This window comes from Chlorocebus sabaeus, chromosome 11 (genome assembly GCF_047675955.1).
Source record: "Chlorocebus sabaeus isolate Y175 chromosome 11, mChlSab1.0.hap1, whole genome shotgun sequence".
Lineage (NCBI taxonomy): Eukaryota > Metazoa > Chordata > Mammalia > Primates > Cercopithecidae > Chlorocebus > Chlorocebus sabaeus.
The window spans coordinates 50,615,251-50,631,920 of record NC_132914.1 but is presented as its reverse complement, the minus strand read 5'-3'; positions in this window follow the sequence as shown (position 1 = coordinate 50,631,920).

The window sequence follows — 16,670 nt, the reverse complement described above, 5'->3', positions numbered from 1 at the left end:
TCTAGCTAATCGGGTAGGGTACTTAGAGAACTTTTCTGTCTAGCGAAAGGATTGTAAATGCACCAATCAATGCTCTGTGTCTAGCTAAAGGTTTGTAAATGCACAAATCAGCACTCTGTAAAACGGACCAATCAACACTCTGTAAAATGGACCAATCAGCAGGATGTGGGTGGGGCCAAATAAGGGAATAAAAGCAGGCCACCTGCACCAGGAGCAGTAACCTGCTTGGGTTGCTTTTCATGCTGTGGAGGGTTTGTTCTTTTGCTCTTTACAATAAATCTTCTTGTTGCTCACTCTGGGCTCGCACTACTTTTATGAGCTGTAAACACTCACCGTGAAGGTCTGCAGGTTCACTCCTGAAGCCAGTGAGACCAAAAACGAACAACTCTGGATGCGCCGCCTTTAAAAGCTATGAAACTCTCTGCGAAGGTCTGCAGCTTCACTCCTGAAGTCAGCGAGACCACGAACCCACCAGAAGGAACAAACTCTGGACACGTCCAAACATCAGAAGGAACAAACTCCGGACACACCATCTCTAAGAACTGTAACACTCACCGCGAGGGTCCGTGGCTTCATGAAGTCATTGAGACCAAGATTCCACCAATTCCGGACACAGTATTTCATAAACCAAACCCAATTCTGGACCCAGACAGGAGAGCAGTTTGGGATTGCTTATTAGAACAAGCTTGTTTGACACTAGCGTGCTAAAGTTCTCCTTTTCCTTACTTTCCAGTTCAGACTTTTGAATGCTGGGGTGTGTTTGAGAAGCAACTAATAAACCCAACCTCTGCCCCTTGCGAATTTATTACAAATTTATAGTCAGTTTTCTTGGCAGGTATTGGTGAGAAAGTAATTCACCTGATTAATGTTTTTATTGTATATCTGGATAAATGAGTGATGAATATATAAAGAATGGAGTATTCTCTAATAGAGAAAGGTAAATGTAATAGAGGAAGGAGCTAGGGATAATCTCATCACAGAGCTGGGTCAACTTACACTTTTTCCCACCTTGATCTTGTGTCTGTCTGAGTTCTGCTGTAACGAATTACTATAGATTGGGTGGCTTAAACAACAAACATTTCTCTCTTGTTTTTGGCATGGAGTCTCGCTCTGTCGCCCAGGCTGGAGTGCAGTGGCTGGTGCAATCTCGACTCACTGCAACCTCCACTTCCCGTGTTCAAGCAATTCTCCTGCCTCAGCCCTCTGGAGTAGCTGGGACTACAGGGACCCACCACCACACCTGGCTAATTTTTATATTTTTAGATGGGGTTACACCGGGTTAGCCAGGCTAGTCTTGAACTCCTGACCTCAAGTGATCTCAGGTGATCCACCCACCTTCGCCTCCCAAAGTGCTGGGATTACAGGCATGAGCCCCCGCGCCCGGCCAACAATGAACATTTCTTTTCTTTTCTTTCTTTCTGTTTTTTTTTTTTTTGAGACAAGAGATTCACTCTTGTCACCCAGGCTGGAGCGCAATGGTGTGATCTCAGCTCACTGCAACCTCTGCCTCCTGGGTTCAAGTAATTCTCCTGTCTCAGTCTCCCAAGCAGCTGGGATTACAGGTGTGTACCACCATGCTCAGCTAATTTTTGTATTTTTAGTAGAGACAGGGTTTCACCATGTTGGCCAGGCCGGTCTCGAACTCCTGACTTCAGATGACCCACCGACCTCGGCCTCCCAAAGTGTTAGGATTACAGGCGTGAGCCACCGCCCCCGAGCTACATTTATTTTTCTTTTCTTCCCTCCCTTCCTCCCTCCCTCTCTTTCTTCTCTTTCTTTTCTTTTCTTTTCTTTTTTCTGAGATGGAGTCTCACTCTGTCACCCAGGCTGGAGTGAGGGGCGCGATCTCAGCTCACTGCAACCTCTGCCTCCCAGGTTCAAGCAACTCTCCTACTTCAGCCTCCCGAGTAGCTGGGATTACAGGCGCCTGCCCCCATGCCTGGCTTTTTTTTTTTCTTTTTTTTTTTTTAATTTGAGACAGAGTCTTGCTCTGTCGCCCAGGCTGGAGTGCAGTGGTGCAATCTTGGCTCACTGCACCCTCTGCCTACCGGGTTCAAGTGATTCTACTGCCTCAGCCTCCTGAGTAACTGGGGTTACAGCTGAGCATCACCACACCCAGCTAATTTTTGTATTTTTAGTAGAGACGGGGTTTCGCCATGTTGGCCAGGCTGGTCTTGAACTCCTGACCTCAGGTGATCCACCCGCCTCAGTCTCCCAAAGCGCTGGGGATTACAGGCATGAGCCACTGCACCTGGCCTACTATCAGTTTTTTTTTTTTTTTTTTTTTTTTAAACTTACAGAGCTGTAAGAGTCTAGTCAAAAGCAGTCAAAAATTATATTGAGCACATTGATTATCTTCTTGGTATTGAGGAGAGATGTTGGTATTGAGGAGAGAAGCCATTTCTCTTACTATCTCCTGTCTCTGAAGAGGAGGAGGAAGTAAAAGTTGAAAAACAACAGGAATGAAGTCATTGGCAAGACCAGCCGGTGCCACTGATGACCAGGCCTGAGGTAAAAAGATTAACCCCCCCACTCTAACCAGATGTGCTCTCAATCTATCACGACCCTTTCATGTGGAACCCTTTAGAGTTGTAAGCCCTTAAAAGGGCCAGGAACTCTGTCTTCGGAGAGCTTGACTCTTGAGACGTGAGTCTGCTGACGCTCCCGGCCAAATAAACCTCTTCCTTTTTTAATCCGGTATCTGAGGAGTTTTGTCTCTGGCTTGTCCTACTACATTATAGTATATCCAAAAATAAGAAGTTGAAAGGGCTGGATGCAGTGGCTCACGCCTGTAATCCTAGCACTTTGGGAGGCCGAGATGAGCAGATCACCTGAGATCAGGAGTTCGAGACCAGCCTGGCCAACATGGTGAAACCCCATCTCTACTAAAAATATAAAAATTAGCCGGGCGTGGTGGTGGGCGCCTATAATCCCAGCTACTTGGGAGGCTGACGCAGGAGAATTGCTTGAAACTGGGAGGCAGAGGTTGCAGTGAGCCTAGACCACGCCATTGCACTGCAGCCTGGGTAACAAGAGTAAAACTCCATCTCAAAAAGAAAAAAAAAAAAAAAAGAAGACTATTGAGTCTTTGAAATAAACTATTTTTATAAAATTAAAAAGAAATAACAAACACAAAGACACAGACCACTACATAATCAAATAACACTGAAAGTTCTCTATACAAAGGCCAGCATTCCATCAAAAAGGTACCCAGTAATCTTTAGCTCATTTAACATCTTCTACATTTTTTCCAGCAAAGACTTGGTCTTAGTGTTCTTTTTATTTTGCCATCTAGCACAATATTTAGGTATTAGCTATGTTAGGTATGCAATAAGTACAGGCTGGTTGATTGGAGAATTATTGAATGATGGATTAGAAAGAGTGTGATAGATTGAAAAACATGACCAAAATATTTTGCAGTGCCTTCATCAAAAGGTAGTCTGTTTCCTACTTTCTGAATTTGGCATTGCCTTGTGACTTGCTTTGGCTAACAAATGTGTGAGAAGTGACAATATGTGACTTCTGGAGCCTAGACTTTGGAAGATCTTGTGACTTCCACTTTTACTCTCTTGGGACCTGTTGATACCGGGCAAGGAACCCAGGCTATTCTGCTGGAGAGCAACATGCAGGAGAACTGAGGTGCTTTGGCTGATAATCCCAGCTAACTGCCAGTTATGTGAGGCCATCGTAGACCATTCTGGTCCATATGCTGCAGTCGCAGCCACTTAAGCAACTCAAAGTGAGATGAACAGAAGAACTGCTCAGCTGAGCCCAGCTAAAATTGCAGAGTTGTGAGCTAATTATTGTTTCAAGCCTCTAAGTCTTGGGGTGGTTTGTTATGTAGTAATAGCTAAACTGACAAAGTGCTATTTGTGCAGTCACAGAATGTCAGCTGGAGGCAGAAGACAAGTGTTTCTTCTTTGGAGAGATAACGCTGTCTACCATGATTGAATTTTCTGTCTCAGTTGTCCTGCATCCCAACTGGGTTGGGAGCCCTGTGCTGCTCCCTGAAAGAAGTGTCACTACTTGCGTATGTGGCTTGGCCCCAAACCTTCTAGATGGCTGTGCAGCCAATTTGATGGGCTTATTATCTGTACTGGGCTTGAAGTTTGTAGAGAAATGGAAGTCAACCCTCTTCCAAAGAGAGGCAGAAGGCCAGGCACGGTGGTTCACATCTGTAATCCCAGCACTTTGGGAGGCTGAGGCGGGTGGATCACCTGAGGTCAGGAGTTCGAGACCAGCCTGGCCAACATGGTGAAACTCTGTCTCTACTAAAAATACAAAATTAGCCAGGCCTAGTGGTGCATGCCTGTAATCCCAGCTACTTGGGAGACTGAGTCAGGGAATCGTTTGAACCTGGGAGGCGAGGTTGCAGTAAGCTGAGATCACACCATTGCCCTCCAGCTTGGGCAACAAGAGCGAAACCCCGTCTGACACACACAAAAAAGAAGAGAGGCAGAAGGCCAGGCACAGTGGTTCACGCCTGTTGTCCCAGTGCTTTTGGAGGCCAAGGCAGGAGTATGGTTTGAACTCAGGAGTTTGAGACCAGGCATAGTGAGATCCCAATTACTACAGAAACCAACCAACCAACAAAAACAGATTAGGTAGGCATGGTGGCATGTGTCTGTGGTCCCAGTGCTTTGGGAGGCCAAGGGGGAGGATCCCTTGAGCCCAGGAGTTTGAGATCAGCCTGGGAAATATGGTGAGACCCCATGTCTACAACAAATAAAAAATTAGTTTGGCATGCGATGCACACCTGTAGTCTCAGCTACTCAGGAGGCTGAGGTGGGAGGATCACTTGGCTCTGGGATGTCAAGTGTGCAGTGAGTGGTGATTGTGCCACTGCACCCCAGCCAGGGTGACAAAGTGAGACCCTGTCTAAAAAAAAGAAGAAAGGCAGTGAACAAGCAACACTTTTGAAGGAACTGAACAAGGACACATGTGCTCAAGTTAAAGTATTTGTAAAGTATCTGAACATGGACACGTGTGCTCCAAGGAAAGTACAAAGTTAACCCTATACTAAATATCTGTCTTCACCCTTCCTTGAATCTGTATGATATCTTTACTTTCCAATCATCTTTCTACTTGGTTTGTTCAAGTCTCAATATAGCCCAGTGAGTAAGAAAGGCAAGTGAGGAAATCAAGAGATTTGCTCACCATCACACAGCAGCTCAATCATGGCACAGATTCCAGGTCTCCTGCTAAATCACCCAGTGGCCCAGTGCTGACTACTGCCCCAGCAGGTTCCATGGGCAACCTTTGCCCTCTGAGGACTCTCAGTCCAGGATGCATACCCAGGATGTACGTGGGAAGCAGGATGATGTCAGGGTGGCAATGCAGCGTCAAGGACAAGATCTGATATCATCTCTGTTAGCTCCATCAGATGTGTGATCTCAGGTCAGCCACTCAACCTTTCTAAGCCTCAGTTTCCTCATTTGTAAAATGAGGTTAACATGATATCTACCTATACATTAAAAAACTGTAAATAATGGTTGCCTCTGTAGTGGGTTTGTGGGGTTGGGTGCTGGGTAGGAGGAAGATTTTCCTTTCATTGTATATCTTTATACCGTTCAAGTTTATAATCATAGGGCAGATATTATTAATTCACTAATATTACTAATTAAAATACAAAAATTGCCTGTGCAGTGGTTCATGCCTGTATTCCTAGCACTTTGGGAGCTGAGGCAGGTGGATCACTTGAGGTTGGGAGTTCAAGACCAGCCTGACCAACATGGACAAACCCTGTCTCTACTAAAAATACAAAATTAGCTGGGCGTGGTGGCACATGCCTGTAATCCCAGCTACTCGGGAGGCTGAGGCAGGAGAATCGCTTGAACCCGGGAGGCAGAGGTTGTGGTGAGCCGAGATCGTGCCATTGCACTCCAACCTGGGCAACAAGAGTGAAACTCCGTCTCAAAAAAAAAAAAAAAACAAACCAAATTAGCCAGGCACGGTGGCATGCACCTGTAATCCCAGCTACTCAGGAGGCTGAGTCAGGAGAATCACTTGAACCAAGGAGGTGGAGGTTGCAGTGAGCTGAGATTGCGCCACTGCACTCCAGCCTGGGTGACAAAGGGAGACTCTGCCTCAAAAAATAAAATAAAATAAAATAAATAAAATAGAAAATAAAATAAAATTCATTATGGACTAAACATCCGTTCTTGCCTGACTCAGGATGGAATCCTCCTACCCTCCTACCTTTGTTATGCTACTGCCTTCCTTACAAAGCCCTTGTTAAAGATCAAATGGAGTTGGGCGCAGTGGCTCACTCCTGTAATCCCAGCACTTTGGGAGACCAAGGCGGGCGGATCACGAGGTCAGGAGATCAAGACCATCCTGGCTAACACGGTGAAACCCCGTCTCTACGAAAAATACAAAAAATTAGCCGGACATGGTGGCAGGCGCCTGTAGTTCCAGCTACTTGGGAGGCTGAGGCAGGAGAATGGCATGAATTCAGGAGGTGGAGCTTGCAGTGAGCTGAGATGGTGCCACTGCACTCCAGCCTGGGCGACAGAGCAAGACTCCATCTCAAAAAAAAAAAAAAAAAAAAAAAAGATCAAATGGAATATTTTCAAGGGTCTCAAATTCAAATACTGTCAGAGTTCAGATAGGCAAGTGTGCGAAGTGGTTTAGGTCACTGGAAGTGGTGTAGACTGTGGAAGATTGAGGAGTGCATGCCCTGGCTAGAGGTGTTCACACGCAATTTTTATCCATGGAGTGAAATGACATTTTGTGATGCTCACAACAAATAAATAATTCAAACTTGGGTCTGGTCTGACTTCAAAGCTTTTTCTACTATGTCATTTGGTCTTGTCCAAAACCCCAGTTTCCTTTTTCTTTTTTTTTGAGACAGAGTCTCACTTGGTTGCCCAGGCTGGAGTGCAGTGGCGTGATCTCGGCTCACTGCAACCTCTGCCTCCTGGGTTCAAGCGATTCTCCTGCCTCAGTCTCCTGGGTAGCTGGGACTACAGGCATGCTCCACTATGCCTGGCAAATTTTTGCATTTTGAGTAGAGATGGGGTTTTGCCATGTTGGCCAGGCTGGTCTTGAACTCCTGACCTCGTGATCCACCCCCCTCGGCCTCCCAAAGTACTGGGATTACAGGCCTTGGCTACCGTGCCCAGCCTCTTTTTTTTTTCCCCTTGAGATGGAGTTTCACTCTATCACCCAAGCTGGAACGCAGTGATGCAATCTCGGCTCACTGCAATCTCCATCTCCTGGGTTCAAGCAATTCTCCTGCCTCAACCTCCCGAGAAGCTGGGATTACAGGCACCTGCCACCACGCCCAGCTAATTTTTGTATTTTTTTAGTAGAGATAGGGTTTCGCCATGTTGGCCAGGCTGGTCTTCAACTCCTGATCTCAGGTGATCCGCCTGCCTCAGCCTCCCAAAGCGCTGTATTACAGGCATGAGCCACCACACCTGGCAGTTTCCTTTTTCATAACACAGGACCACTTACACTTACCTATCTTGGAAAGCTTAGGAATCATTTATTGCAAATTCTTAGCACAGTAGCTGGCACACAGTAAGCACTCAAAGAGTGGTAGTTCTGTATAAAATAGTTCATAGGCCGGGGGTGGTGGCTCATGCCTGTAATCCCAGCACTTTGGGAGGCTGAGGCAGGCAGATCACGAGGTCAGGAGATCGAGACCATCCTGGCTAACATGGTGAAACCCCGTCTCTACTAAAAATACAAAAAATTAGCCGGGCGTGGTGGAATGTGCCTGTAGTCCCAGATACTTGGGAGGCTAAGGCAGGAGAATCACTTGAACCCGGGAGGTGGAGGTTGCAGTGAGCCAAGATCATGCCACTGCACTCCAGCCTGGGTGACAGAGTGGGGATCTGTCTCAAAAAAATAAAAATAAAAAATAAAATAAAATAGTTCATAAACTTCAAAGCATTATACAAATATTAGGTATTATTATAAAGACATAGGTTGGGCACAGTGGCTCATACCTGTAATCTCAGCACTTTGGGAGGCTGAGGCGGGCGGATCACAAGGTCAGGAGTTCGAGAACAGTCTAAAAAAAAAAAAAAGACATAAACAACACCAGGGTAAAAATATCATTCACTTCTAAACGAATACATTGATGGATACTAACTTAGGTGCTAGGTAAGAAGAGAATAAAGGGCTGGGCACTGTGGCTCAAGCCTGTAATCCCAGTACTTTGTGAGGCCAGACAGGACGATCGCCTGAGGCCAAGAGTTCCAGACTAGTCTGGGTAACAGCTAGACCCTGTCTCTATAAAAAATTGCAAAAAAAGAAAAGAAGTTGGCAAGATCTTGTCTCTTCAAAAAGTAAAACATAAAATTAAAAAAGAGAAAAGAGTAAGAACCTTAGGAGCCCCGGCGAAGTTGAGAGCCGAGGTGGGTGAGATTTAGATAAGCATCCACTGTGCTGATACAGGGGCAGTACTGTGCCGACTGGAGTCTGCAAGTGTGCCTCTGCATGAGGGGAGAGGGGCACCAGGCAGTTCCTAGCAGGTCCTCACAGTTTAACGGGCTAAGCATGCCATTTATGGGAACATTCACAATGCAAAATTACTTTTCAAATGACCAGAGGGATGTTTGTTGGAGTTCAGTTTATGATAGCAGAAAACTAAAAACAAAGTAAATATCCCAAACTAGGGGACTGGTTAAATAAATTATGCCATATCCATTCGTTGAGGGGACACTATTCAATCCTTGAAAATAATATTATTATGATCTATGTAAGATGAGTATTTATTTATTTATTTATTTTCGAGACAGAGTTTCACCCTTGTTGCCCAGGCTGGAGCGCAATGGAGGTGATCTTGGCTCACCACAACCTCCGCCTCCCAGGTTCAAGTGATTCTCCTGCCTCAGCCTCGGGAGTAGCTGGGATTACAGACATGTGCCACCACGCCCGGCTAATTTTGTGTTTTTAGTAGAGATAGGGTTTCTCCATGTTGGTCAGGCCAGTTTCGAACTCCCGACCTCAGGTGATCTGCTCACCTCAGCCTCCCAAAGTGCTGGGATTACAGGCGTGAGCCACTGCGCCCGGTCGTATAATGAGTATTTAGTGATAGGAAAAGATGTTCCTATTATATATGTTATATGTAAAGAGGAGGTTGCAAAACAGTGAGCACAAGTCAATTCACTTTTGTGAAACCAAAAAAAATATATATGTTAAAAGATATTGAAGGATACATATCAAGATATTAACAATAGTTTCCCCTAGGTGGTAGTATTCTTATGGTTTTAAAATTTTCTTATTTTTCCCCATCTTTGTTTCCTTTTTTTTTTTTCTTTCCCTTTCTTTTTTTTTGTTGAGATGGAGTCTCGCTCTGTCGCCCAGGCTGGAGTGCAGTGACCGGATCTCAGCTCACTGCAAGCTCCGCCTCCCGAGTTTACGCCATTCTCCTGCCTCAGCCTCCCAAGTAGCTGGGACTACAGGCGCCCGCCACCTCGCCCGGCTAGTTTTTTGCATTTTTTTAGTAGAGACGGGGTTTCACCGTGTTAGCCAGGATGGTCTCCATCTCCTGACCTCGTGATCCGCCCGTCTCGGCCTCCCAAAGTGCTGGGATTACAGGCTTGAGCCACCGCGCCCGGCCCCTATTTTTTTTTTTTCAAGATGGAGTCTTGCTCTGTCGCCCCGGCTGGAGTGCAGCGGCACGATCTCGGCTAACTGCAAACTCTGCCTCCCGGGTTCAAGCAATTCTCCTGTCTCAGCCTCCCTAGTAGCTGGGACTACAGGCACATGCCACCACACCCAGTTAATTTTTGTATTTTTAGTAGAGACAGGGTTTCACCATATTGGTCAGGCTAGTCTCGAACTCCTGACCTCAGGTGATACACCTGCCTCAGCCTCCCAAAGTGTTAGGATTACAGGTGTGAGTCACCGAACCCAGCCCATTTCCTAATTTTTTACTATGAATGTGATGTGCTGGCCGGGCGCGGTGGCTCACGCCTGTAATCCCAGCACTTTGGGAGTCCGAGGAGGGTGGGTCACAAGGTCAGGAGATCGAGACCATCCTGGCGAACACGGTGAAACCCCGTCTCTACTGAAAATACAAAAAAAATTAGCCGGGCGTGGTGGTGGGCGCCTGTAGTCCCAGCTTCTAGGGAGGCTGAAGCAGGAGAATGGCATTAACCCAGGAGGCAGTGGAGCTTGCAGTGAGCGGAGATTGCGCCACTGCACTCCAGCCTGGGCGACAGAGCGAAACTCCGTCTCAAAAAAAAAAAAAAAAAAAAGGAATGTGACCTGCTTTTGGAATAAGGAAAAATGAAAACATTTATTTTTTAAAGTGTGGTGAAAATCAGAAGGGCAGAGATCAAAGACTGTGTAAATAGGACTGAGCCAATCTGGAGAAGCGTTGTGTAGGAAGCAGCATGAAGGAGGATGAGAGGTGTGTCAGGGCGACGGCAAATAAGGAAGGACGAGGAAACTCAGGGGGACACATACCTGACATTCTCTGTGCCAGTTCCTCAACTCCTGCACCGTGGATCACTGCCATTCTGTCTACGCCTCTAGTATGGCCCTCCAGAATGAACTGCAAGCTTGCTTGAGGCTCTGGAGAGCACTTACATCTATCTATTGAGGTTGTTTAAGCTCCAAGAGGCTCCGATTCCATGAACTCTGCCCATGAGAAAGTTGAAAGGAAATTGGAGGTGAATGTGGATGGAGCAGCCGCCTATTAGCAAATTTGGTCAAATGGTGGTGCTATAAGCCAGAAAATCAAAGTACATTCTGGTAGCCAGGATTATACTGGAACAATGGTCTCTGCACCTAGAAGGCCACCAGGGGGCAGAGGGAACCTAGACTGCGATTTTTTTTTTTTTTTTTTTTTTTTTTTTTGAGACAGAGTCTCGCCCAGGCTGGAGTGCAGTGGCCGGATCTTAGCTCACTGCAACCTCCGCCTCCTGGGTTTACGCCATTCTCCTGCCTCAGCCTCCCGAGTAGCTGGGACTACAGGCGCCCCCCACCACCACACCCAGCTAATTTTTTGTATTTTTAGTAGAGACCGGGTTTCACCGTGTTTGCCAAGATGGTCTTGATTTCCTGACCTCGTGATCCACCTGTTTCGGCCTCCCAAAGTGCTGGGATTACAGGCGTGAGCCACCATGCCCGGACACAGGACTGCTTTTCTCAGGGCCAGCTGCAGTCACCATTCAAAAATGCCATCAGTGCCGGACACAGTGGCTCACACCTGTAATCTCAGCACTTTGGGAGGCCGAGGCTTGAGGTCAGGAGTTCAAGACCAGCCTGGCCAACATGGCGAAAGCCTGCCTCTACTAAAAATACAAGAAATCAGTCGGGCTTGGTGGTGCGTACCTTGGGGGGTAAGGTGGGAGAATAGCTTCAATCCAGGAAGCGGAGGTTGCGGTGAGCTGAGATCGAGCCATTGCACTCCAGTTTGGGTGACAGATCGAGGAAAAAAGCCATCAGCGTCATTTAATAAAACCGATGGCTGTAATGATGCAGTGCCAGAAATAAAACAGAGTAACTCAAACAGGTGCAGATCTTGATATGAAATGCTTAAAGGGATAGGATTTGTTATAAAATGCTTAAAGGGATAGTTCAAGGGAGCTCTACAGCCTCATCCCTTAACCCGCCCCCCTCACGATACAACTTGTTGCTTTAAGCGTCACCCTGTCACCATGGCTTTTCCTCCCTTCCTCTGTCCTCGTACTTTCCTCATACTCATCAAGCTCCTTCTGTATACCAGAGCATTTAGCCAGAGCCTCGGAAGGTGAGGGAGAGATCAGATCAGGTGATGAGGAGGTGGGAGGGAGCTAAGGGAGGAGTGTGTGTGTGGAGTGGATGGTGTGGCTGGAGGCTGGTCAGCAGCGGAGACTGCAAAAGGAGGAGCTGGAGGGAGCCAGGGCACTGGCCATGGAGTCTGGACGCTTCCTAGGTCACTGAAGGGTTTTAAGTAGGTGAAGAATATTATGAGATCTAGTTTTATCCATTTATTTGTTATTTATTTATATATTTTTTAGAGGTGGTCTTGCTATGTTGCCCAAGCTTGCTATGTTGCCCAGTATTCTGGGCTCAAGTGATTCTCCCACCTCAGCCTCCTAAGTAGCTGGGACCACTGGGCCTGGCAGAGATTTATTTTTATTTTAATTTTATTTATTTATTTTTTTGAGACAGAGTCTTGCTCTGTTGCTCAGCCTGGAGTGTAGTGGCACCATCTCGGTTCACTGTACCCTCCACCTCTTGGGTTCAAGTGATTCTCCTGCCTCAGCCTCCTGAGTAGCTGGGACTATGGGTGCCTGCCATCATGCCTGGCTTTGTTTTGTTTTGTTTGTATTTTTGGTAGAGATGGGGTTTTGCCATGTTGGCCAGGCTGATTTCAAACTCCTGACCTCAGGTGATTACCCACTTCGGCCTCCCAAAGTGCTGAGATTACAGGCGTGAGCCACCAAGCCCTGCCGAGATTTATTTTTAAAGAAGACCATGTTGGCTGGTGTGTGGAGGAAGGCTGAGTGGTTACTGGTGACTATGAGAAGACCTTCTGTTAGGAAGATGTTGCAGCAATAGTACAGAGGACAGTTGCCTACAGCCTGGATGCGGGGTGTGGATGGGGAGAAAGGAATAGATTTGGACATGTTGTGGAAGCAGGATTATTAATTTATTAGATCCATAGGGTAGACCAAGAGAGAAGGAGGTGTCAAATATGATTCCCAGGTTTCTGGCACAAGCAATTAGATGGATGGTGTGTCATTTACTAAGATGAACAAGATTTATGAAGCAGCTGGTGGGAGCTAAGATCAATAATCCAGTTTTGAACAGGTTAAATTTGAGATGCCTAACAGTCGTCTAAAAGGAGGCATTAGTAGAATGTTCCATAGGCTGCTCTGGAGCTCATAAGAAAGGTCTGGTTGGACATCACAGTCTGGAAGTCTTTGGTGTATGGAAGATGCAATTAAAACCAGGATAAGGTATGAGATGACTCAGGAAAATAGTCGCTAGTGATAAGAGAAGAGGGTCCAGGACCCAGCCCTGAGGAACATCAACTTTATATCAGGTCAATTTATAGATCAGAAACATCAAGTTACAGACCATGTCAAGGAGGATGAGTGGGGAAAAGGGACCCAGAAGCTATAACTAGAGACAAGCCTGGCACGAGGTGTCTAGGAGACTAGGAAGGAGAGTGTTTCAAGAAGGAGGGAGAGGCCAGGCGCGGTGGCTCAAGCCTGTAATCCCAGCACTTTGGGAGGCCAAGGCAGGCGGATCACCTGAGGTCAGGAGTTCGAGACCAGCCTGGCTAACATGGTGAAGCCCCGTCTCTACTAAAAATACAAAAAATTAGCCAGGCATGGTGGCACATGCCTGTAATCCCAGCTACTCAGAAGACTGAGGCAAGAGAATCGCTTGAACCTGGGAGGTGGATGTTGCAGTGAGTCAGGATGGTGCCATTGGACTCCAGCTTGGGCAACAAGAGTGAAACTCCGTCATAAATAAATAAATAAATAAATAAGAAGGAGGGAGCATGCAGCTGCTGGAAGCTAAGTGGTCAAGGAACAAAAGGAATGTCAGGTGTCCATCGATTTCAACAACATGGAGGTCTCTGGGAACTTCAGCTAGTGTAGCTTCTGAAGAGCCATGGGAGCTGAGCCAGCCTGGAGGGGCTGAAGAGTGAATTGGGTGAGGAAGGAGAGAGCCTGTGAGTAGATCTCTTTTGAAAATAATGTAAGGCTGGAAGCAGCCACTCATACCTGTAATCCCAACACTTTGGGAAGCCGAGGCAGGTGGATCACCTGAGGTCAGGAGTTCGAGACTAGTCTGACAAACCTGATAAAACCCCGTCTTTACTAAAAACACAAAATTAGCCAGGCATGGTGGCGCATACCTATAATCCCAGCTACTTGGGAGACTGAGGCAGGATAATCACTAGAACCCAGGAGGTGGAGGTTGCAGTGAGCCGAGATCACGCCACTGCACTCCAGCCTGGGCAACAAGAGTGACACTCTGTCTCAAACAACAACAACAGCGAAAACAACAACAAAACAAGAAGAACAAAATGAGAGAGAATGATGTAAGATGCTTAGCCGTGAGAAGGAACAGAGAGCTGGTCGGGCACAGTGGCTCATGCCTCTAATCCCAGCACTTTGGAAAGCTGAGGCGGGTGGATCACCTGAGATCAGGAGTTCGAGACCAGCCTGACCAACACGGTGAAACCCCACCTCTACTAAAAATACAAAAATTAGCTGAGCGTGGTGGTGGGCGCCTGTAATCCAGCTACTCGTGAGGCTGAGGTAGGAGAATCACTTGAACCCAGGAGGCAGAGGTTGCAGTGAGTGAGCTGAGATCGCGCCATTACACTCTAGCCTGGGTGACAGAGCAAGACTCTGTCTCAAAAAAGAAAAAAAAAAAGAGAGAGAGAAGGAACAGAGAGCTGCAGGGGATGGTGGTTCAGGGAGCTTGTTTTCAGGTAGGCAACCCTGGAATTGTTGAGGGAAAGAAGAGAGAAAAGAGGGAGAGAAATCTGTTGTGGTGGGGCGGGGGGGGAAAGGGTCAGCTGGTAGCATGAAGAGGGGCTGGGGTCCAGACCTCTGCCCATGCTTTTTCCTCTGCCTGTGATGCCCTTCTTGACCTCACTGCCTGCTCACCCTACAAGACAAGACTTTGTTTCTACCTACTCGCAGCATGTTTAATAGCGGACCCTGGCTCTTACCATATACTACTGAGGACAGAGACTATGACAGAAGTATGAGTCCCCCAGCACTGTGTCTGACCCACATTTGGAGGACAGCCTGGGCCGGGGTGGGTGGTGAATGGCGAAGTGTCAGTACCCTGCCTGGACATTATGGTGGTGGGGTGAGTGAGGGCGATGGTTGCGGGGGTGGGTGGCAGACTGACTGAGAGAATCTCAGCTGTTCCTCTTAGCGGCTCTTTCTAATACTTTTTAAGTTTTGTTTGTTTGTTTTTTTCCTGCAGGACTGGAGCCCTGACAGTTCCCAGACTCTCTCACATAATCTCTCAAGGAATCCAGCTTAATGGATCAATCCACTGTAGACAAAAACAGAAAACAGAAAATGAATCCAGAACCCAGGCTCCCATCAGGGAGCCAGCAGGACAGGGGTGAGGCGGGCAGGCCAGGGTGGTAGGGACCTGCATTCCTTTCTCCCTGCACGGTGCAGGGTTTCCCAGGTATTCTCTAATTAAAATTAGAAGCAGAACCAGGGGCTCTCTGGAATGTAAACAACAGATAAGGTCAGGCACCGTCCTCCCCAGGAAACTTCCATTTTCCTTCTTTTAGGATGGACACTGCATTCTTTCTCTGCTGCAGTCTTTGGCTCCCTAGTTCTTTCCATCCCCCCTCCCTCAGCCCTTGTCTCTGTCTTTGGGTCTCTCTCTGCATCCCTTATGGCTTCCTCATCTGGTACGGGGCCTGTGCATGGGAACCCAGAGGGGAACCTGTCATTTCATCAGTATATGGACATCTCCCGGGTTCAGGCTGGGAGTTTTTGACCCTTGCTATTGGCTTCTCTCTCCTGTCTCTTCTAGGAGGGTAGAGCAGTCTCCATCATTGTACCAAGGCAATGTTCATTCAAATAAACAATGACAGCCAACATGTGGGGCCAGGCACCCCAAGTACTTAAAGGGACCATCTTGATGAGTGGTGCTCATAAGAGACGTCAGAGGAGGAGACAGCATTGGCAGGCAGCCGGAGGGTGGCGGCCGAGTTACGGGGAAGGATTCAGGGAGGAGGTGTGATTTGCACTGAGCCTTGGGGAAAGCATGGGATGCAGGACATGGAAGGGTGGGAAGAACTCCTGGCAGGAGGCAGTTTGAGAAACGTTGCTTGAGATCAGTTCAGGTGGAACAGTAGGTTTAGCGAAAGGGAGATGGGGCACTTGAGTAGGAAGGTGGATATGGGAGATGGAATGCAGTGGGAAGATCAGATTTTATGCTTTCAACAATGAGAGGCCATCACAGGTGTTTCAGGGGGAGTCATGATAGGGGAACAATGTGGGTTTAAAGATAATTTTGGAAGCAAATTAGAGAGGTGCACGGTAGAGACTCTGCAGGTCCTAGAGTGCAGGTCTCACACTCTCTTATCCCCCGACTCCTCTCCTTCAGCTGCTGCCACTGTCCCAAGGGGCCCAGAAGTACCTTGATGAAGATGCAGGATGGGTGGGACGGGGGAGCCATAAGACACCCTCCCTCTCCTGGGATTCTTAGGGCTCTGTGTCTATGCTTGGCCAGGGGCTCTGTCTGCGGTGGGGCTTGGACCTCAGTCCCTCCCTGCCTCCCAGGTAGCACAGAACAGGATGAACCTTTCTGGGCCAGAGGGCCTGGCACAGTCCAGGGAAGGATTCCACACACTGTGTGCCATGTGGCTTCTCCATGCTGTCACCTCAGCCCAACCAGGGACAGTGGGTGTGGAGAATGGAGAAGCGGGTGGGCCAAAGTTCAAGAGCAAGGGGGCTGGTCTGAAGCTTATGGGCCCAAGGGAACATCCCAGAGGTTCAGTCCACCCACAGAGGTTCCCCAGAGTGTCTTCTCTCTCTCCTGTGACCCCCAGTCCCAGGCCTCACTGCCTTGGTCCCTCTCCCCCACAGAAGTCATGTCCTGGGAAGATAAAAGCACCAGAGTGCAGTCCTGCACTGCTTCCTGGGGGTCTCAGAGAACGCAGACAGAAGGATGGAGGCAGTGACCTCTCTGGGATTATTCCACAGTGGCTGTTCGACTGCTGT